This window comes from Lissotriton helveticus, chromosome 2_1 (genome assembly GCF_964261635.1).
Source record: "Lissotriton helveticus chromosome 2_1, aLisHel1.1, whole genome shotgun sequence".
Taxonomy (NCBI): Eukaryota; Metazoa; Chordata; class Amphibia; order Caudata; family Salamandridae; genus Lissotriton; species Lissotriton helveticus.
The window spans coordinates 118,560,011-118,582,760 of NC_136059.1; positions in this window are offsets into that span (position 1 = coordinate 118,560,011).

The following is a 22,750-nucleotide window of genomic DNA, read 5'->3' on the forward strand; positions in this document are numbered from 1 at the left end:
ATAGTTAATTTAATAAATACATCTGTGATGCTGGACTCAATAGGGAACGGGTCTTCATTTTATTCTCGTCTTACAATAAAAAGTGTGACACTTTTATTATTGGCTGCATGCAGGTTACACTTTCAAAATTGTGTCCAGGATTGAGGGCCTTTGGCCCCACCTGGACATCCAGGGGCCACAATACACATGCGGTGCACTTTCCTTCATAGCGCCGGGTGCACCTGAGAAAAGGTGCGCCAGGCGCAATGAAGGAAAGTGCATCGCAATGTGGGAAATGCGCTGCATACAAGGTAGCTGCGAACTGGTGCTGGCGCGGGGGCAGCGCATTCATTGAATACGGAGCGGCTGCTTTGAAGCCACTCCATGTTTCACTGTGCAGACGGCAACCGACCTGCACTTAAAAATCCCCTTGCAGGCGGGTGCAGTGAGTGACTGTACCTACCTGCAAGGGGAAGTCTGAGAAGTCCATAAAACCCCCTTTGCCCCCTGCAGAGGGCTGCTTGCAGGACACTGCCTCACCTTTTAGGTGCGTCCTGTCAGTGCACCTCCTGAGAGCTTCCTTGCCTCTGTGTCGGTAATACGGCAAGGGTGCAGAGGCAAAGGGATCACCACATTTGCATGGGGTACTCCCCCATGCAAATGAGGGAACGCCCCCTTGAAGAAAGTGCTGACGCTTTATGTGCATCAGCGCTACTTGTATTACAGAAGGGGCCGCACAAGCATATGCGGCCCCATTCTGTAATTCCTAAATGCCCATAGGGCGCGCAAAGTGGTGCAAATCTAATACGGCCCCAGGCTGTACAGTGTATATATTTGTAATGTATGGGTCGCAGCAGAAGGCAGTTTCAGCTTCGAGATATCAAACAGTAAAAGAAAGATGTGATACATTTAGGGCCTCATTTATAAGGCCCCTCGCGGCACCGGAACATCACTATTTTGCCATTCCGGTGTCGCAACGTACACCAGCATATTTACAAGTCTACGTAAAGTCACTGTAAGTGGCTTTTTATGGCCTTGTAGATATGTGCCCCTTTCACACACAACACTGCATGAAAGGGGCGTTCCATGGGTGTTGCTGTGGGTGTTCCCAAGCAACACCCTGGAATCTGAAGCATTCCCAGATTTACGAGGAATCATAAACCTAGAAAGCATCAGATTCTAACGCCCCCAGGCAAAAGAAAAGGGCAGGAATGCTCCGTATTTATCAGATACAGCGTATTCCTGTCCCTTTCCTCTGTGCCAGTGCACAATGGGCTGCCGTGCGCCAATGAGGGCACCTTTGCACCATGGTGCAAGGGTGCCTGCATTGCGGGGATGATTATTCAATCACAAGAGGATTTTTCCTCTGTCTAAGTTGTTGCAGAATGCAGCACACATAGAAAAAGGAAAACCTAGGAGAAATAAAGATACTTCTCTTTATTATGCTTAAGTTTTAGGCGCTGTCTCAGAGTTACGATTTCCCGTAAATCTGAGGCAGTGTTAAAAAGCCATGTATGTTGCGGGGAACGCCCCAGCAACACCCATTGCACACCCCTTTAATGCAGATAACTGCTTTAAAAGGAACAATATTTACGAGGCAGCATTAAGCCAAAAAAGTGGCTTAGTGCTGCCTCGTAAATATGGAGTGACATTCCTGCGGAGCAAGGGGCCTCTGTAGAGACCCTGTAGGGGTCTCCCTACATCAGGACCACTACAGCAAATAATGCCGTGTTCACAGTGCTTGGGGATGTTCAGCCCTGCAGTTCCCACATGATGCCAGTAGAACAGTGTTCACAATACATATGGTTTACTGCACTGGACGAGCAAATAGTGCAATATTTAAAGTCAGAGAACATCCCTGATTTAAATCACAAATTGAAAAATGTCCCTTGTAGGGCTTCCGGGTAGGAAACCCCTGTACCCTATACATGGGCTACTACCCTGTTCCTGGGTACTTTTGTGGTCCATTGGGCAGAAGGACCTAAGGGATATTTATAAAAAAACAAAAAAACAGGATGACCGCACACCCCCCCTGGCTGTCATGCTTCATCATCGGTCATCCCACTCCATACAAGGGACACGTTTGCTAATTGTAATATCAATATTTACTAGGGAGAGTGCAGACATGTATGGCCCAAAACCTGTCTCTCCTCCCCCTGCCCTTCTTTTGTAAGGGCTGTGTGTGTGTGTGTGTGATGCATGCCTGATTGCCCTATTCGAACATCAGAAGCACAAAGTGGACAAAACAAAGGACCACGTTTACAAGAAATGATGCACTGCTGCAGGAACACAGCGATGCGTCAATATCACTTGCGCCTACTGTATGGGGACCAATGTAAAGTAGTGTCAAAAGGAGAAGAAAATCCCCTTGCACTGTTATAATGGTACTGAATGTCAGGCATACGAGTTTGCATAGTGCACATATGTGTGACATAATCCATTAATGAAATGTTATGTATAATTTGCTGTATTACCTACCTCATATGTGCACTCACCTGTTGAGAGGATGTAACTTGATTGCAGATTACACTGTTTCAAGTCACTTCAGCTCGTCAAAATCCTCTGAAACAGCCAATGTGTCATTCCTACGACTGGGTTTTTGAAGCATAGGATTTTTGATGCATCTCAAGCTCCACACCCATCTTCCCGACAATGGGTCATTTTAGAGAAAATGACATAAATACCACTGCATCGGTTTTACATGTGTTTTTCTGACAGAATGCCTACTTTGCACATATTAAAACTAACACGTGCCTCCCCACTTCTGCTGCTGCCGCGAGTTCTAGCCTCCTGTGGCCGCTCCCATTCACTATTTGGTCCCCTCTCCCCCCGTAACACCCCTGGTCCCATTTTTCCCGCCGCTGCGTCCCCTGCAGCCCCACCCCCTCGCTAGCCTATTCGCCATCCCATCCACCTCCCAGCTGCCCCTCCCTCCCACCTCCCCTCTTAATGGCGGCCACTGCGAGGTGAGGAGAGTGACCCTTGACCCTGTGTACAAGCAGGTCGCTCCCCACACCGCATAGCTAGCTCCACCTGTCTGTCCCGTTCCTCCCCACTGCTGCCGCTGCCGTGAGTAATAGCCTCCTGTGGCCGCTCCCGTTCGCTTTTGTTTATTTTGCACTGCATTTTGGTTTTGTATTTTACCCGCTCTTCTGGGCTTGTACTGCCCTCCTTTTTGCTGCTTGCTTCCCCTCTCCCCCCGCGGCCCCCCGGTTCCATTTTTCCCGCCGCTGAGTCCCCTGCGGCATCGCCCCACTCGCTCGCCCATTCGCCATCCCACCCACCTCCCAGCTGCCCCTCCCTCCTCCCCTCTTAATGGTGGTGTGCCGCTGGCGTGCCTAAGGCAAGCCCGTCTGCACCCGTCCATGCCTGGACCGTGCCCAGCGCCCGACCCCCTGGTACCCGTGAGCGCCACAACACCAGACGCCGCTACGACGCCAACCTCCTCCATGCACTGAACGCCGGCCGATCTACCATCTGCTTACAGGCCACCCCGAAGCTCACCCACAGACCCTTCACCTGCCGAAACTGCAGCTTCACCAGCCAGCGTACACCAGCACATCCTGCCCCCCACCAACGCAGGCCACAACCACCTCAGATGTATACTGCTCAACACCCGCTCCGTCCACAGGCACACCGTAGAACTTTGGGACCTGCTCCGCTCATCCTCCCCGTACGTCGCTTTCCTGACAGAGACCTGGATGAACACCTCATCGGCACCCGAAGTTGCCATAGCCATCCCGGATGGCTACAAGATCACCCGCAGGGACCGCAACAACGGTGCAGGAGGAGAAATCGCCTTCGTCCACAGGAACACCCTCAGAATATCAACCAGCACCGAAGACACCCTCAGCACTGCCAAACACATGCACTTCCAGATCCACACCGATCCCAACACCACCCTCAGAGGAACCCTCGTATACAGAGCCCAGCCACAGTTCAGTGACTCCATCACACACATCCTCAGCTCGCACGCCTTGGCCTTCACAGACCACATCCTCCTTGGAGAACTGAACTTCCACCTCGAGAATGCCAACAACAGCAACTCCATCACACTGCTGGACAACCTCGCCAACCTTGGTCTCAAACAGCTTGTCACGACACCCACCCACTCTGCCGGACACACGCTCGACCCCATCTTCTCCGCAAGCAACCATGTCACCTTCAGCCACACCACCAAACTCCACTGGACCGACCACCGCTGAATCCACTTCTCCTTTGAGAACAACACCGCACCAAGACACCCTTAAAACCATGAACAGCATCCACTCCGGCTCACAGTCAGACCCCTGCTCCCACCACATCTTCAACAAAGCGAGCTCCATCATCGCACCCCAACGCTGAAAGATCCTCAACAGCTCAGTCAAGACAGCCACCTTCCTGGAAAGCTGTAAACACGCAGAGATCAACGCCCTACTCAAGAAACCCAAGGCAGACTCTAGGGACCTCAAGAACTTCTGGCCCATCTCCTTGCTGCCATTTCTGGAGAACGTCATCGAGAAGACCGTCAACAGACAACTAACTCGATTCCTTGAAGAGAACAACACCCTGGACTCATCCCAGGCCGGATTCCACAGCAACCACAGCACCGAAACCGACTTCATCGCTGCCACTGATGACATCAGGATACTGCAGGACAATGGTGAAACAGCAGCCCTCATCCTCCTAGACCTCTCAGCCGCCTTCGACACAGTCTGCCACCACACTCTACGCACACGCCTCCACACCACAGGGATCCGCTACAAGGCCCCGGATTGGTTCACCTCCTTCCTCACTGACAGAACCCAGAGAGTCCGCCTCCCTCCATTCCAATCCGAAGCCACCAAGATCATCTGCTGCGTACCCCAGGAATCATTCCTCAGCCCGACCCTCTTCAACGTCTTCATGACACCACTCGCCAACATCGTCCAATCGCACAACCTCAACATCGTCTCATACGCTGACGACACCCAGCTGATCCTCTTCCTCACCAAAGACCCCACCACTCCCAAAACCAACTTCCACGAGGGAATGAAGGTCTTCGCCGAATGGATGAAGAACAGCCGCCTGAAACTGAACTCAGACAAGACGGAGGTTCTCATCCTCAGACCCACCCCCTCTGCCTGGGATGACTCCTGGTGGCTGGCCACGCTGGGAGCTGCATCAACACCCACCAACCACGCACACAACCTGGGGTTCATCTTGGACTCATCACTACCGATGACCCAGCAAGTCAACGCCGTCTCCTCCTCCTGCTTCAACACCATCCGCATGCTTCGCAAGATCTACAGATGGATCCCCGACAGAACCAGAAGCACGGTCACCCAGGCACTTGTTACCAGCAGGCTGGACTACGGCAACGCCCTCTACGCTAGAACCACGGCCAAACTTCAGAAGAGACTCCAATGCATTCAGAACGCCTCCGCACGCCTCATCCTCGACATCCCCGCCACAGCCACATCACTACCCACCTGAGGGACCTGCACTGGCTCCCAGTCAACAAGAGGATCACCTTCAAGCTCCTCACCCCCGCTCACAAAGCACTCCACGACACCGGGCCAGCATACCTCAACAAACAACTCACCTTCTACACTCCCAACCGCCAGCTTCGTTCAGCTGACCTCGCCCTTGCCACCATTCCACGCATCCACCGAACGACCAACGGCGGCAGATCCTTCTCCCACCTTGCCGCAAAGACACGGAACACCCTCCCCATCCACCTGTGACAGACCTAGGACCTGCTGACCTTCAGAAGACTTCTCAAGACCTGGTTGTTCGAGCAGTAGCGGCACCCCCCCTCCCTTCAGCGCCTTGAGACCCTCACAGGTGAGTAGTGTACTCTACAAATGTCTGATTGATTGATTGAAAGATATGTCACCATGTAAATATGGAGCAGTAATGCAGCCACCAATGTGTCAATAATATCGAAACATTGGCGGCGCAAAGCTCCTTGTATATAAGCCCCATAGTTTTAAATGAACACCCATAGATTTTCACCTACATCTGGCATAAATCTCCAACCACTGTCGAATCACAAGAAATAGTGGACCTCTCGCAGGAATCACCGGAAATGTGTCTACTCACGCATAAATATGCTGCGCAAGCCCAATTACATTTACAGCTACTTTTACTTATTATGAAAATAGTTGACTCCTGTAACTTACATCCCCACCACTATTGAGGGTGTTCCACCCCCTAAAACAACTGCTCTTGACAGAAGTAAATATGCAACAGATTTCAGGGAGACCTTGCAAGCATTTACTTCCTTGTGCCCCCACCCCTTAACACCTACAATCAGCCTTGTAAGTAGATTTACTCACACAAAATTACACCACAATGAGTAAATCCATTCAGGACTCTGCAAATGGAAATTTTGTGAATCCTAAATGGGAATTCGCACTTTTAAAAGGTGCTCATCAGACTTCTTAAATCATGCTAGTTAGACGCATAGACGCAACTGCACGCCTACACAAAACATGCAATGCACACATGCAGTGTCTGTAGCTGTTGCTCTACCTACATAAAACATGCAGTGCACGCAGTGCAGGGTCTGTAGTGTGTCTCTCTCTGTTTACATTAAAAAATCCAGAGCGCACATTGCAGTGTCTGTAGTGTGTCTGTCTCTGCCTACATAGAACATGCAGGTCAGACAGTGCTTGGAGGTGTCTCTCTGCCTACATAAAACATGCAGTGCACACAGTGCAGTGTCTGTAGGTGTCTATCTACATAAAACATGCAGTGCACACAGTACAGTGTCTTTAGTGTGTCTCTCTCTGCCTACAGAAAACATGAGGTGCACACAGTGCATTTTCTGTAGTGTGTCTCTCTCTGCCTACAGAAAACATGAGGTGCACACAGTGCATTGTTTGTAGTGTGTCTCTCTCTGCCTACAGAAAACATGAGGTGCACACAGTGCATTGTCTGTAGTGTGTCTCTGCCTACATAAAACATGCAGTGCACACAGTGCAGTGTCTGTAGTGTGTCTCTCTCTGCCTACAAAAAACATGCAGTGCACACAGTGCAGTGTCTGTAGGTATCTATCTACATGAAACTTGCAGTGCACGCAGTGCTCCTAAACAAACCAGGCAAGGTACTGGGCCTTGCTTGTCCACCCCGTAGGGCCTCAATGATTTACTGGGGAAACGTCGTTTACAACGCGGTCGTTGCATCGCGATGCCATTACATCGCGGTTTTTAGAACGCAAGTCGTTACAACGACTTGCGCTGGATGGCGCTCTACGACAAGGAATAGTATAATTTACTATCCAACACCTTCCCTACTGTATGTAGACTGGAGTTGGAATAGTAAACTATACTACTCCTAAGTCCAGCGTCCCCCAACGCAAGTCGTTGTAAAGACTTGCGTTGTAAAAACCGCAATGTAATGGCGTGCGATGTATTAGCATGCATTGTAATGTCATACAACCATCTGCTGTCCTACTCCAGTTCTGCTTGATGAGTGCTTTAGAGGAAGGAAATCATGCTGTCTGTGAAGTACCTAAAACAGCGTCATTCTATCAGCTGTCCAGCGGTGAGGAAACATGCCTCAGCTTTGTTTGTTATGCTTTGTGTGACGAGGCAGTCGATTTGGTTCGAGCAGCGGGCCAGGGTGCTCTTACGGCGAAAGCGGATATTGAGTCTGGAGTAGGCCTGCAGTGGGTCGGCCAGTATTTCTACCATGAATGCATGCCCATGGGCTGTGCGGTGTCATGTTCCCTATTCAAAACCTTTGCATGCCTCCTGGAGTGGGCATTGAGGCAGAGCACCCCCCAGGGAGCGCATTGCATTATCCAGATGACTTCCTCTTCATCTGTAAGGCAGGTTCCAGTGAGTGCGTTAAAGCTCACCATGCATTTCAGCAACTTAGTCAGTCATTAGGGGTGAGCTTGGCACCAGAGAAGACCCACGGACTAACCCAGTGTTTGACATTCTTGGGCACTGAAATTGATTCTACAGAAGGGATGTGCAGACTGCCGAAAGATAAGGTTGATGCTCTTCAAACTGACATTATGCAGGTCCTGAGCAGAAACAAAGCGACGCTGGCCACAATCCAGGGCTTGCTGGGCAGGCTGAACTGTGCAGCTAGGATTGTATCTGCTGGTAGGATCTTTGTCAGGTGGCTTGCTAGGGTGACGGTAAAACTAACGAAAACCCATCACTTGGCGCGCCTCAGTGGGGACTGAAAGATGACCTGCGCTTGTGGCTGTCCTTTCTGACTGAGTTTAATGGAGCGCTGTTCTGGCGCCACTGCCATATTGTCTGAGCAGAATGTGATCCTTCAGATAGCTAGCGTTTGCAGCCAGAGATGGAGCGACAATACAATTGGGAACATTTCCAGACCAGTGATGTTTTTTCCAAGCCCATGCTTCCTCCATGCATAAGGCCACTTTGCGTCCCAGAATGGCACCAAACCCTGTCTCCCAGTTGCATCAGTGAAACCTGCCTCAGTTGTGGCAAGATATTGCATCAAATAACTCCAAGGAATGGAAGAAAAAGTACATTTACGAGGCACTTTAATGACGTTACCTCTCCGACAGTGTTAGATGCAGAGATGTGTGCATGACGGTGGTTGGATGGCCAGGGATTAGCACACACCTGTACAGATCCTGGGCTGTAAGGGGTCACTGTCCCCTCAGGGGGCCCAGGAATCAAACCTATCCCAGGGGCACTGCTGGCACATGACACTGCACTGCCATAGTGTGGGCATGCGCAGCCCAGGAGCAGCTTGGGGTAGCAGCCCGCCGGCACTGTCTTTGCTACTCCTGGCACATGGGCTCTTTAAAGCAATGGCAAAAACACAAAGTAAATATGACTCTGACCGTTTACTCTCTGTAGTTTTCACTCCCTCCTGAAGAACCGGGATAACCTGCTTACTGGGTCTCGGTGGCGGGGGAACCGCCCAAATCTTCCATACCTGCCATAGTTAGTAAAAGGAGACACAGGAGCCTTCGTCTGCAGGAGGAACCCAGATTTATTTCAATAGCCCGGGCTATGGAACAGAGTCCCAAGCTAGTCAGAGACCAAACCCAGGAGGCTGCTACTTCACTCTGTAGCTTACAAGCCTTTTATACATTTTTCATCCCAGTCTTTTGGCTGTCAGACCATTGTTTAATCAGGGCAGTGTTTACAGTTGATAACCAGATCCAGACGATGTTTGTAGTTAGTGACCTGGTCAAGGCTTGGTACACAAATCATTGTTCACTCGGCTTAGTCTTTTCAGGTCATTGTTCAATTGCCTTGATCAAAGCCCGGTCTTTCAAGTCATTGTTTAATCACCCTGATGAAGGTCCAGCAGTCAAACCATTATCCAGATAACCTGATCACAGTGTCAAGGATGTTTACCGGGCTGGGAGCAGGAGATGGAGAATACATCATTTACTCAAGGAAAGTGTCTCGTTGCTTTCTGGTGAACTGCAGAGAACAGAGGGGGTTAGGCGTGTGACAGTTCCTGGGCAGAAATGCATGCTGCAAGATGGTTTTTGTCGTGTCAGTTAGAATTTTCCTCAGGCATCAGCAAATACAACCAGGAGGGTCGTGTGGAAGTGTTTGACACGAGATGGCAATGAAAAAGCAATCGAGTCCCGGTACAAATGATGCCGATCAGAACACTTTTCCTCAGACCCTCCTTTTGCCATTGAGTAGCAAATTCGCAAATACTTTAAGAAATGTCAATGTTCATAAGGCCATAATTTTTTTGTAATTTTTTTGTTGGAGCATCATCATCATATTGGTGTTGTGAATGTTAGAGGGTGGAGGCTTGATGGTCTGGACACACATTGTACAGAGCACTGGCAGACATTGGTTGGGGGATGCCACCAGCTCCGGAGGAGATTTAGAGTTTAAAGTTTTTGTATCACACGTACTGATACCAACCTTCTTATTCCCTAGGCCATGAATGCAGACACGGCCTTGCACATTTATGACATTCACAGTGTCTCGTTCATCAGGCAGTATCCTTCTTGTGCGGAATCTGGAAAATGTTCGTCGATTAGTTGAGTTTGAATACTACCATCTCACCGAGTTCATCTGCTGGTAGTAGCTTTGTGGATGGGCTGGTCGGGCAAAAAGGAGCATTGGCATGGCCGGATCTGTTCCGCCAGAAGTCATCCCGAAATGTTCCAAGGGCAGAATTGGCAGTACCATTGACAGTGTAGGCCTCCTGCATCAACATCCACCATGCAAGACAAGACCCAGAGATAGAAAAGGGGTAGGGAAAGAATGGGACAGGGTGTATCATGGAATCCGGCATCAGTCCACACAAGTGTTCATGATCAACTTGTGATGATGCAACATTTGGAATAAGGTGTTGCACGGTGAGGTAATTCGTGGGCTGGTAACGTGTAATATTGGTGTTCTGCAGGAGTCGGGGTAGGAGTTGGTGAGGTAACAGGATGGTAGATTAGTAACAGCCAACCAATGATAGACAGGATGAGGGGGACAAACAGCGTCACCACGGTGACCATGAAGTATTTACTATGGCAAAGGCTGACATCTTGTTCTGGATTCGGGTGTTTTGGATGGTGGCCATTGTGCTAAGCCAGGGACCTCTAGTGGATATCTGTGATTGGTGGTTGCTTCACTGGGCGCAGGTGCCAAGGGCCCTTATGTGTTACCTCAGTCTGACACACCAGCACTACTCTCAGCCGGGGCATTACAGCCTGTAGGTACTTGGCGAAGTCAAGGGCAAGCCTTCCCTCGGTGGCGCTGTGAGACCCGGCCTCGTGGCGTGGTCCGTCTCTGCCCCCCCACACCCTGTGAGCATAGGCCTGCACCCTGAGCTCCCATGCAGCTCCCCCGTAAGAATAGCCTGCACCCCGCAGCCTGGTCGTCTCACGCCCGACAAGCCCGAACCCCCGTAAACCACGACCAGGCCCTCGTGTCCCCGTCCCGCTCCCGGCTCCGAGCGCTTAACCTTGCATGCCCCACAAGGCCCGGCAGCCATTTTCCTTCCCGAGATCCCTGTTTCCCTGGGCCTAGCGTGACCCCGGCCCCAGCGAAACCCAGACTCCAAAGGCGCGCCAGTCCCAGCTGGGGGGTAAGGCGCTCCCCGGGTGTGATAAGCCAGGCAGTTCAATGGCACCTCCGGCCTTCCCTGAGAGACTGGTATCGGTCACACCTTTGGCCCTCCCCTGTGGGCCAGTTTCGATCGCACCTTCGGCCTCCCGGAGTGCTGGCTCCAGACCTGCTGGGCGTCTGGGAATTCCCGGACCCCTCTTTTCAAAGGATCAAAGACCCCACCGCCGGACCTCGCCAACGACCAGCACCCAGGGCTTGAGACCTCCGCCTGCGAGGGTCCGGACATCAAAGGGCCCCTGGACTATATCTGGGCTCGCACGACAACTAGCAGGCAGTTGTATCTTGGACCTGAAGCCCTGCTGATCTGATCGCGGCTGACCCTAAGAGAAACTCATCCGTAACCATCGGAGCCCTGCTGACGCTGTCGCGGCTCAAAGCTGAATCGTAACCATCGGAGCCCTGCTGACGCTGTCGCGGCTCAAGGCTGAATCGTAACCATCGGAGCCCTGCTGACGCTGTCGCGGCTCAAAGCTGAATCGTAACCATCGGAGCCCTGCTGACGCTGTCGCGGCTCAAAGCTGAATCGTAACCATCGGAGCCCTGCTGACACTGTCGCGGCTCAAAGCTGAATCGTAACCATCGGAGCCCTGCTGACGCTGTCGCGGCTCGTCCTCTCTAAGACCTCGGGGCCCTGCTGACGTGGTCGCGGCTCCTCACGAACTTCTCCAGATCGAGCCCTGCTGACGTTGTCGCGGCTCGAGGAGTACTCTGGTCCGGCTGGGCCATTGAGACCACCATCACGACCGAGCCGTCTCGACAGAGGTGAAGCAGTCGGTACGACCATCATCCCGTACCCCCCGGCTCGAGGATTGAGAGCCGTGCGCAGGGTACGCCTCGTACTGACCCAGAGACTTAAGACTGTCCCGCTTCCCCCTTCCCGAATCCTCAAAGACTTTGTGGTCCCTCGACCACTGTGTACATAAGAGTGCTTTCTTCGTTTTACTGCTTATATAAAGAACTTGTTACTAGAATCTCCCGGTGTAGTGTCTGTTCGTAGTGTGGTGAGAGCTCAGTGTGTACGATCCTAGACTCGACGTCCTCCCCGGTGAGGACCTCACGATAAGACTCGGCAAGTTCTGTGGGAGAGGTGGGTCTTGGGGTGACCGGGTGTGCTTAACCTGGCCCTCTGAGATCGCCCCTTCTAACAGGCGCAAAACAATTGTTCTTGTTGTTGAGCAGAGTTAAGGGAGGGTTCAACCCTTCTTTTCAGTGTGCTGTCACTCTCTGCTTCAGTAGATGTAGAATGCAGTCTGGCATCGCTGAATGGGACAAACGTCGGGACCGTTTCTGTAAAGAGTACGAAAGGTATTAGTTAGTCTGTACAGATAATCAGTTTTTATACCCAATGCTGTACAGACATAGTAGTATGGGACTGAATATCAATCACACTCTATACTGTGTTTTCAGCCATGCCCTCGTCTGCCACCCACCTAACGGAACCTTCTACATACATTCCTTCCCTTTTTCTAAGAGCTGTTTGTCTGGCCGTCAGGTCAGCCAGGGCATTGCCTTTCCCAACATCATCTGTCACTTTCTTATGGGCTTTACATTTTATAATGGCCACCTTTCTGGGGAGTGTCAGGGAGTCTAACAGTCGGTGAATTAGGGGGCCATGTTGAATTTTGGTCCCATGGGAAGTAAGGAAATTCCTTTCTTTCCACAACCTCCCGAAGTTGTGGGCCACCCTGAAGGAATATTGGCTGTAAGTATAAATATTTACCGTCATCCCTTTGCTTAACTCACAAGCTCTAGTGAGGGACACTAATTCTGCTGCTTGAGCAGAGCACTGCGGAATCTGAGCTGTTTCTACTACTCGCCCTAATGTCATGAGAGCGTAGGCAGCTGAGGTGTTACCATCTGGCCCTCTGAGACATGATCCGTCCACATACAGTGTACCTTCTGGTTCTGCTATCGGGGTATCCTGTAAGTCAACCCGTCCCTTTGTCTCCTCCTCTGTCCTTAATATGCAGTCATGTGGGTCTAAGCGGGCATCCTGAGTATCCAGTGGGAGTAATGTGGCGGGGTTCAGCACAGTGCATCTTTTGATGTTGATGTGGCTGGCAAAGAGTGTCAGTTCATATCCTGTGAGCCGTGCGCTAGTGAGGTACTGTGTCTTGATGTTATTAAGGAGGGTATCTACAGAATGGGGGACCATCAGAGTCAGGGAGGAGTTCATGACGATTCCCGCACTCTGACAGACAATGGGGCCGCCGCAGCGGTCGCCCATAGGCATCCTGGGAGAGCCCTTGCAACAGGATCTAAGGTGGCTGAAAAATAGGCACATGGCCGTTGGTGACCTCCGAACATCTGGGTCAAGACAGCGCATGCACAGCCGTCTGTCTCATGTACAAAAAGAACAAATTGTTTGCTATAGTCAGGAGTACCGAGGACTGGAGCAGTACACAGGGCCCTCTTCAAATCTTGGAAGGCCTGCGCATGCTCTGTAGTCAGTGGAAAGGAACTGTCTGATATGTCCTTAGAGGTGAGGGCAAGAAGAGGTTTGACCATGGCCGAAAAATTAGAAATCCACTGTCTACAGTATGAGGTTAGGCCTATAAAAGCTCGCACCTGCTTTTGTGTTCGTGAGGCCGTCATAGAATTGTTAATGGCTACACGATCAGCGGTGAGCTGCCTTCCCTCCTTCGAGAGGAGATGACCTAAATAGGTTACCTTCTCTTGACAAAATTGAAGCTTTTTCAAAGAGACTTTGTGATTATGGAGGGCAAGGTGGCGTAGCAAACAGAGAGTAGCTTCTTTACATGCTGGGGCAGAATTTGCAGCAATGAGGAGGTCATCTACATATTGTAATAGTGTGGAATTATCAGGGAGTTCCAAGGAATCTAGTTGACTTTTTAGGGCTTGACTATAGATACTGGGGCTCTCGGTGAAACCTTGAGGGGCATGGCAGAATCTAAAGCTCCGCTCACCAAGGGAGAAACCAAAAAAATGCCTGCTGTCAGGATGTATAGGAATGCTGAAAAAAGCATTCTTTAGGTCTATGACAGAGAAGTGCGGGCGTCAGAAGAGACCATCGTTAAGAGGGCTGTACTGTCGGGGACAACAGGATATTGGGAGATTGTTATTTTGTTAAGGGCTCTCAGGTCAATCACAAATCGGTATATTTTAGGGGAGAGAGCATCTCCATTGTTCTTTTTAAGAACAGGAACAATGGGACTGTTACAGATATTGCAACGTGTCTCCTCCACTACGCCCTTGTCCATCAATTCAGATATTATTGTCAAAAGGGTCATTTCTCCTTCCGCGGGTAGTCGATACTGTCGGAGACGGGGAAAAAGTTCACCTGGCTGGATGTGTACCACATGATGGGGAATGTTGAGACACCCTACATCAGTGTCTGATGATGCCCAGAGTGAGGAAGGTAAAGACTGCAACTCTGGTGGGAGGGGACCGGACAGATACATGTAAGAAGCTGTGGTGGGAGAAATTGTTAGGGATACACCTTGGGGACTACATGATATTGTCGCATACAGACCTTTCAGTAAATCCATGTCTAACAAGTTTTCACTCCAACCTGTAGTAAGGACCAAGGGAGCGTCAACATGTGCAGGGCCAATATCGAGAGGGAGGGGTTCAGAGATAGGGCTGGTCACAGGTGTTCCTGCAAAACCCTCGGAGACATTCATATTGCCAGAAAGGGGTGCCTCTGGGACTGACAGACATGCAATACAAGACCTGGTGGCCCCAGTATCCAGAAGAAAATTCTTATCGTTCCCCACAACTGACATTTGAACATACGGGTCCCTTTGATCCACTGGAATTTGCACTCTGGTAATACCCCTTTCCTGGCTGTGCTATGCTTGGTAGGATCCTGTCTCATCAACTTCATCATAATCATCATTGTAATAAGTGAGTGTTGCTTCGTACCCATCAAACCTGTTGGCCGGGCGCGGCCGGACGGGAGCGTCATCCCTGGGGCTACGTTCTTTATCCTGTGGATGGGGCGGGCCATGGTCCCTAGTCGGCCTCGCTTTCCTAGGAGCACGAGGCAGAGTCTTCCCTGTTCGGATGTTTTCAACTAACATGAGACACTCATTTATCCAATGGCCGTACCCCTTACAATAAGCACACTGATCTGTTTGGAGGGCTCCCGTGCATTGAGGGCTGGAGGGGGTAGACTGGCGAGCCCTCGGAAGGGGTTGGAGTTGAGGTCTAAAATTCCCGCGGGCATCGGGACCTCGGGGAGGGTAAGCCTGCTGCAGAAGTGCCTTAGTCTTAAGATCCCTAACCTTCCTACTTTCCCTGTCTCTATCTTCATTCTCGCTATTCTCGTGATATTGTGCCATAGCCAAGATACCAGTCATAGTTTGGGCATACCACGTACTTTCAACTTTCTTAAGCCTGGCGGAAATCTCAGGAAGCAATTTGCTGACAAACTTATCGACAAATACTGGGCCAGAACCTGGGGTCCGGGGATCCAAACCACTGTGTCCCTTGTATTCTGTCTCAAAATGGGTAAAGAAGTCAGCCACATTCTCATCTTTTCGCTGCCTACAGGCGTTCATTTTATCCCAGTTAATGACAGTTTCCGGCAAAAGTGTTATCATAAACGTCATTATTTTACCGGGCAAAGTCAGGATGGCAGCTTCTGGTTTAGTTCCTCCCACCCTTGCTTCTTCCATAGCCTCTAAGTCAGCCCATTTACCTCCCAATGCCACTTCATGGTCAGTATGTCAAATCTTGTCCCAAATTTCAGTAGGGACAACCGTACCAAAAAGTAAATCTATATCCTCAAGAACGAGAGTACCTGCAGATATAATCTGACCTAATTCTCTGTAAAAGGCAGCCGGATTCTTCCGGGATCTGGTAATTGTCCTTTTAACTGCATTACTTCTGACCTTTCCCAAGGTACATGAACCCAAAGCTTGCGCCAGTGTGCTTCAACAGCCCCATGGCCATTATTTTGGGCATCGGTAAGTGCGTTAACAAAGACAGGGGCCCGCTTCTCTCATTGGCATAGCTGCTTCTAGAGGGGTGTTGAGAAAAGCTGTCATATCACGGTAAGCCATTACACCAGACATAGCGCCAAACATCCCCTCTCCCTGAACATCGCCTCTTTTTATTTGTGACGTAAGGTCCATTAATCCAGTGGGTACCTGTTTAAGCATGTGTAGCCTGTGTGGTTCCTGACAATCAAGAATCACTCCTGCCTCGCACTCCTTTCAATTTTCCTTAAGTAATAAATCCACGTTAGTTTGTTTGCTTCATGAAATATTATTTTCAGGTATTTTCAGTATTTTCAATAGTCATACTTTCTGTATCTTGTATTGTTTTCATACAATTTTTCATGCATTTTTAGTTCCCAATGCATTTCAAGCACAAAGCCCTTCTTCAGGGGATTCCTTGTCTGAAACAGTTAATATGTAGTAGTTTAGTAAACTGGTATACATTCACTCTTGCTACAATTTCATACGCATAGTTTTCACATAGTTTTAGAACCCGCATTCCATGTGTCAGAAAGTATTGTTAAATGCAACCTTTGCCTTATATCCCATTTTCCTGTCGTGTAACCAGCTGATGTATGGTGAAATGTAATAAAGACCTTATATCCCTGTTGTCCTAAAAACGTGCTTGATGGGGATGGTGAAACTAACCTTTGCGCAATTGTCATGGGTTTTCAAAACGATGAAGAAAATGTGACACCACGATCTAAAAAACCAATGAATAACCGTCAAGGTTCATGAACTTTTAGTACGAGTTGAGCTCAACAACGATCTGTATAACAGGGTCGAATGACGCAAGAACAGCGTTTTACCTGTAGTTGTCGGTAGATGTATATCGGTATATTCCCGTCTTTCCGATAGCCCGCTTCCCGCGGGTTTGCTAAGCTGTTTGCAAGCCCCGATCATGTGACCGGAAAACGCATCGTGTTAAATGCCGGAGGTACAAAAAGAAACGAGGGACTAGCGTCCTGGTTGTGCTTGGGTGTACTAAAGGTAAACGAGGGACTCGGTTGCGGTGATCGACTTAAAAAAATCACATTCTGTCAGAAAAGTGTGAGATCGGAATGCAGTTTTAAACGAACAGTGCTCCTGGTGTAAATGTTTGTTGGGGGTCTAAAGTGACTTCTGTGATACTTACTGTGATGTTAATTCATATCCAACTTATAGGCAATCGAAACACAAATCAAGTAAAGTACGTACAGTACATTAGGTCATACGTAATAGCAACATGATTGTGACAATTCACGTGCGTACTTACATCAAACTTTGACACGAATACCATTCTCTGTTCCTCTTCTTTAGTTTTTTGTGTGAGTAAGTGTCTTCTTTGGAGTTTGTCTGCTCTCTCCGCGGCTAATTCCAGGATGGTGTCAGGATATCCTCGCTTCTTAAATTTGTCCAATGTTTCCCTTTTGTGTTTCTGATACAGTTTATCGGTTGATGCTATTCTTTTTATTCTCAGCAACTGAGAAAATGGTAAATGATGTTTGAGTGAGTTTTGATGGAAGCTGTTGTAGTGCAGTAAATTGTTTCTGTCAGTTGGTTTGGAAAATACGCTAGTAGTGATCACTCCATCGTTGTTGTTTATCAGTACATCCAAAAATGGTAATTCTTTTTTGCTGATAGTGAAGGTGAACTGAATCCTTTCATTAGCCTGATTTAAATTCTTTAGAGCCTGTTCTAGGCTATCTTGATTCCCTTTCCATAGAACAAAAATATTGTCGATGTATCTCTTATAGGTAATTAAATTCTCCTGCCATTGTTCGTTGTTGAGTATGTGGTCAATCTCAAACCTGTGCATAAAGGTGTTCGCGTAGCTGGGAGCTGCGCAATTGCCCATAGATGTACCAGAGGCCTGTATATAAAATTTGTCTTTCCACTTAAAATAGCTGTGATACAACGTGAAATGTAACAAATCCATTATAAACACTTTCAAGTTTTCAGGTTTGTCCTCATTGACTAAAAAACTTTCTACCGCTGATATACCCAAATCATGAGGTATAGAAGTGTATAACGACTTCACATCTATGCTTGCCATAAGCATGTCACTGGTAAATTTGTCTTTTTCATCTTTAAGTATATTTAGAAAATGAGTTGTGTCCTTTATGTAAGTGCTGCTATTTTGAACAATGTTTTGCAAGTGTCTATCGATATATTTCCCCACGGGTTCATGTATTGATCCAATTGTTGATACAATGGGTCGTAAGGGTGGTGTTGTTGCGTTCTTATGAATTTTAGGAATCATATATATATATATGGTATATTCGGATTGGCCTTCGTTAAGTACTCTCTCTCTTTCAGACCGATGGTTCCTAAGTTCATAGCTGTTTCAATTGTGGTGTTCAGGATTTTGATGAATTCTTTTGTTGGGTCTGAGGTCATGACTGTGTATGTATTGGTATCGTTGACATGGGTATCTACACTCTGTTCATAAAACGTTGTGTCCATCACAACTAATGCCCCCCCTTATCCGCTTGTCTGATTGTGACTTGGGAATTATTGGCCAGGTTTTGTAGTGTGCTTCTTTCTTTTGAAGACAAGTTGGTGTGCTTTGGTCTAGGGCGTTTAAAAATCCCTTCCATTTCCATTGTTACCACTTTCTCGAAAGCATCCAGGACCTTGTGGCTGACAGGGGCCATATATTTACTTTTGGATCTGAGTCCCATTAAGGTGTTATCTTTCCCTACAGTGGGTCCTGGTTCAATGACATTACTGAAAAAGTGTCTTAGTCTCAATGATCTTAGAAATGTATACAAACATATTTCGGTTTCCAGTTGATTTGAGTGGTATGTTGGTACATATGATGATCCTTTTTGAAGTGTCTTCAATTCAATATCACTCATTTTGTATTTTGAGATGTTTATGACGAGGGTTTCTGACTCCTGGTGTTTTGAGCCACCGTTTCTGTGGTTGTTTGTTTTTTTGCTCCTCCGGGTTCTACCATAGGTCCGGGGCCTGTTTCTAAAAAAGAAACTGGGGTTTGTGATGTTGTTGGTACTTCTGTATTAATTGTTTCTTGGGTGGTACCTTTTCCAATTTGTTTTTGAGTTGTTTGACCTGTTCTTGGTCTTCTTTCAAAAGTTGGTCTTTTGTATTCTGAACCATCTGAGGAGGTTTCACTGGTTGATGCATTTGGTTTTTGTTGACATCTTTTTGCGTAAATTTCCGCCCACGAATATACTTCACCTAAGCGGTAATCGGTAGTATCCCTTTTGAATTTGCGCAACTTCCTGTCATTTATCTCTTTTGTATATTCATCCAGTTTTTTATTTGTGTCCTCTAAGACTTGATCCCATTCTTCTTTGGTTGTTATCTTCACCAGATCGTCTTTTGTTTGATTCACTTCTTTTACTAGGTCCTCTATTAATTTAGCCAACTCTTCAATTATCAGTAAAATCAAATCCAGTGAACACTTGTTCAATATAGCGTGCCAGCGCTCCGTGAACCTCGCATTATTTTTACATAGGGTCGATTTTAAAGATATCCTTAATCCTCGTGAAATCCTTTGCGCTTTGTGGTACTTTATTAGTGTGCTCGCGTGTAATTTTTGATTGACTATTCGTTTGGATATGTACAGTAGTTGTTTGATTGTGGACTCTTTGGAACCTATACCTGGACATATTTCCTCTGTTTCTTCAATCAAGGAATAAATACGGCTAGTATCCTCCTCTGTGAAAACTAGGGTATCTGCCCTTTGTTCGGTAGTATGTGCAATTTCCGCGAATTGCATGTTGAAGGACGGTCGTTTGTGGTGCGTGAATCGTTTTGCTCAAAGAGAAATAACGAGAATCCAATTGGAACGGGATTCCGCACTCCTTTATTGAATTAGGTGTCAGTAATGTACATAAAACTTTCTTGTAGGTCAGTGGTGCGTAGGTAGGTTACCCTACTGAGCTGTTAGGGTATGTCCAATATGTGTAGCCTGTGTGGTTCCTGACAATCAAGAATCACTCCTGCCTCGCACTCCTTTCAATTTTCCTTAAGTAATAAATCCACGTTAGTTTGTTTGCTTCATGAAATTTTATTTTCAGGTATTTTCAGTATTTTCAATAGTCATACTTTCTGTATCTTGTATTGTTTTCATACAATTTTTCATGCATTTTTAGTTCCCAATGCATTTCAAGCACAAAGCCCTTCTTCAGGGGATTCCTTGTCTGAAACAGTTAATATGTAGTAGTTTAGTAAACTGGTATACATTCACTCTTGCTACAATTTCATACGCATAGTTTTCACATAGTTTTAGACCCCGCATTCCATGTGTCAGAATGTATTGTTAAATGCAACCTTTGCCTTATATCCCATTTTCCTGTCGTGCAACCAGCTGATGTATGGTGAAATGTAATAAAGACCTTATATCCCTGTTGTCCTAAAAACGTGCTTGATGGGGATGGTGAAACTAACCTTTGCGCAATTGTCATGGGTTTTCAAAACGATGAAGAAAATGTGAAACCACGATCTAAAAAACCAATGAATAACCGTCAAGGTTCATGAACTTTTAGTACGAGTTGAGCTCAACAACAATCTGTATAACAGAGTCGAATGACGCTAGAACAGCGTTTTACCTGTAGTTGTCGGTAGATGTATATCGGTATATTCCCGTCTTTCCGATAGCCCGCTTCCCGCGGGTTTGCTAAGCTGTTTGCAAGCCCCGATCATGTGACCGGAAAACGCATTGTGTTAAATGCCGGAGGTACAAAAAGAAACGAGGGACTAGCGTCCTGGTTGTGCTTGGGTATACTAAAGGTAAACGAGGGACTCGGTTGCGGTGATCGACTTAAAAAAATCACATTCTGTCAGAAAAGTGTGAGATCGGAATGCAGTTTTAAACGAACAGTGCTCCTGGTGTAAATGTTTGTTGGGGGTCTAAAGTGACTTCTGTGATACTTACTGTGATGTTAATTCATATCCAACTTATAGGCAATCGAAACACAAATCAAGTAAAGTACGTACAGTACATTAGGTCATACGTAATAGCAACATGATTGTGACAATTCACGTGCGTACTTACATCAAGCTTGATAATCAAAATTATAAAAAACAGATTTATATGAAGCAATTAAAATCTAATTTTTCATTGAGTCCAGATGGATTCATCGTGTTCAGAAAGTTTATCCAAAATGTTTCTCTCCTTAAGAGATGGCTGTTATTGTCTCTTTCTGTCTCTTACCTGTTTAAGCACACGTATATTCAGCCCAGGTGGTCTGTTCTATAATCGTCCACTGAGAAAAGGTGGACCATATTTCTTTAAAGGTATACATATTCCCGTTATTTATCCAACATTCACACTGTTGCCTCTGTAGGTCATTTTCTCGGAGGGACGAAAAGCTGACTGCAGAGCGCAGGGAGGCCAGTCGGGGGTAATTCAACAATTTATATAAATCCTGCTTAACTTTAGACCACGGGGAAGTAGGAAAAGGGCTGGTAGGGGTAAGGCCGCAGGGGTTGGGCGGATGGAGACTTATTGTCATCCCCGCAGCGAGGACAGGGTTAACAGGCATGGTTGGTGTCATAGGAAAAGTCAGGAGGGTCGGTGTGACAGGGAGAATAGTAGGAGGGGCAGCGGGGGCAGGAGTGAATGGTGGCGGGGGACATTTCCTAAGACCCTTGATGATTTTAAAGCATGATCCTGCCACTTCCTTTGCCTGCTGTTTAAACGAGAGAGTCTCGTCAAATTTTATGCCCAAATTTCGTGCTGCCACGATGGTATTGGGCGGGGCTTCTTCCTCTTTTGGCCAGCAAATCTGGGGGGAGAAGAAATTGTTGTGAACAAACGGCACAATTTCTGTTTTGGCCGAATTGCATTTCAGATGGTTATTTTTCATCCAAGCAAAGGTCGCCGTAAGACACTCTTTTAGGGTCTTTTCGGCGATTGCCGGGTCTTCATCAAAAGCTAAGACCAGTTGAGTGTCATCGGCATACGCTATAGTGCTAATGCCGAAGGAGGAGATGAGTTCGATCAGAGGGACCATATACAGATTAAATAAAATGGGGCTCAGACTGGAGCCCTGCGGTACCCCAGACTGAACCACCATCTCCTCAGAACAAAACTGGCCTAGCATTGTAATCTGCCTTCTGTCCTTCAAAAAGTTTGTGAACCACTTTGACACGGTGCCTCCTATGCTTCAATCAAAAAACGAGGGAGGAGGATAGTCGGTCCATTCAGTTCCCCTGATCAGATCCACAATTAATCAAATAGAGATTTGGAATGGACACTAGTATCTACAGAACCATTGGTTCGAAATTGACAACCCTCATAGGCAGCCTGATTTTGCGATGCGGTATATCTGTTTTTCCGCCCCATCAGGTGTCATGGCATATTCATAGGGTAGTCAAAAAGTGTGGTATGCCTGCCTCACCCGAGGCCACCTCTGGTCCAAATAGAAGTATCCAGAAATAATGGGGGAGGGTGTAGAAAATATAAAAGCAGTGATTCTCCAAAAATATTTTAATGGAAAAGGAGATAACACTGTTGATTAAAAATAAGGCGATATAATTGTAATCGAGTAACTAGATTACCATATATCTATATATATATGGGTGCGTCGTCAACATGTTTCAGCTCTCTGGGCCCAGCCGGGTCTGTAGAGCTTTCGTCAGGACATTAAAACAAACATAAAACATACATAAGGTACTCACACTATTAGTGTAGCTTCCTTTCGCTATTTATAGCGTTTCTTTTTTTGCCACCTGAAATATAGGAGCAGAAACATATACAATCCCAAGCATTGTGGTCTTGTGATTATGGTAATTAGGCAT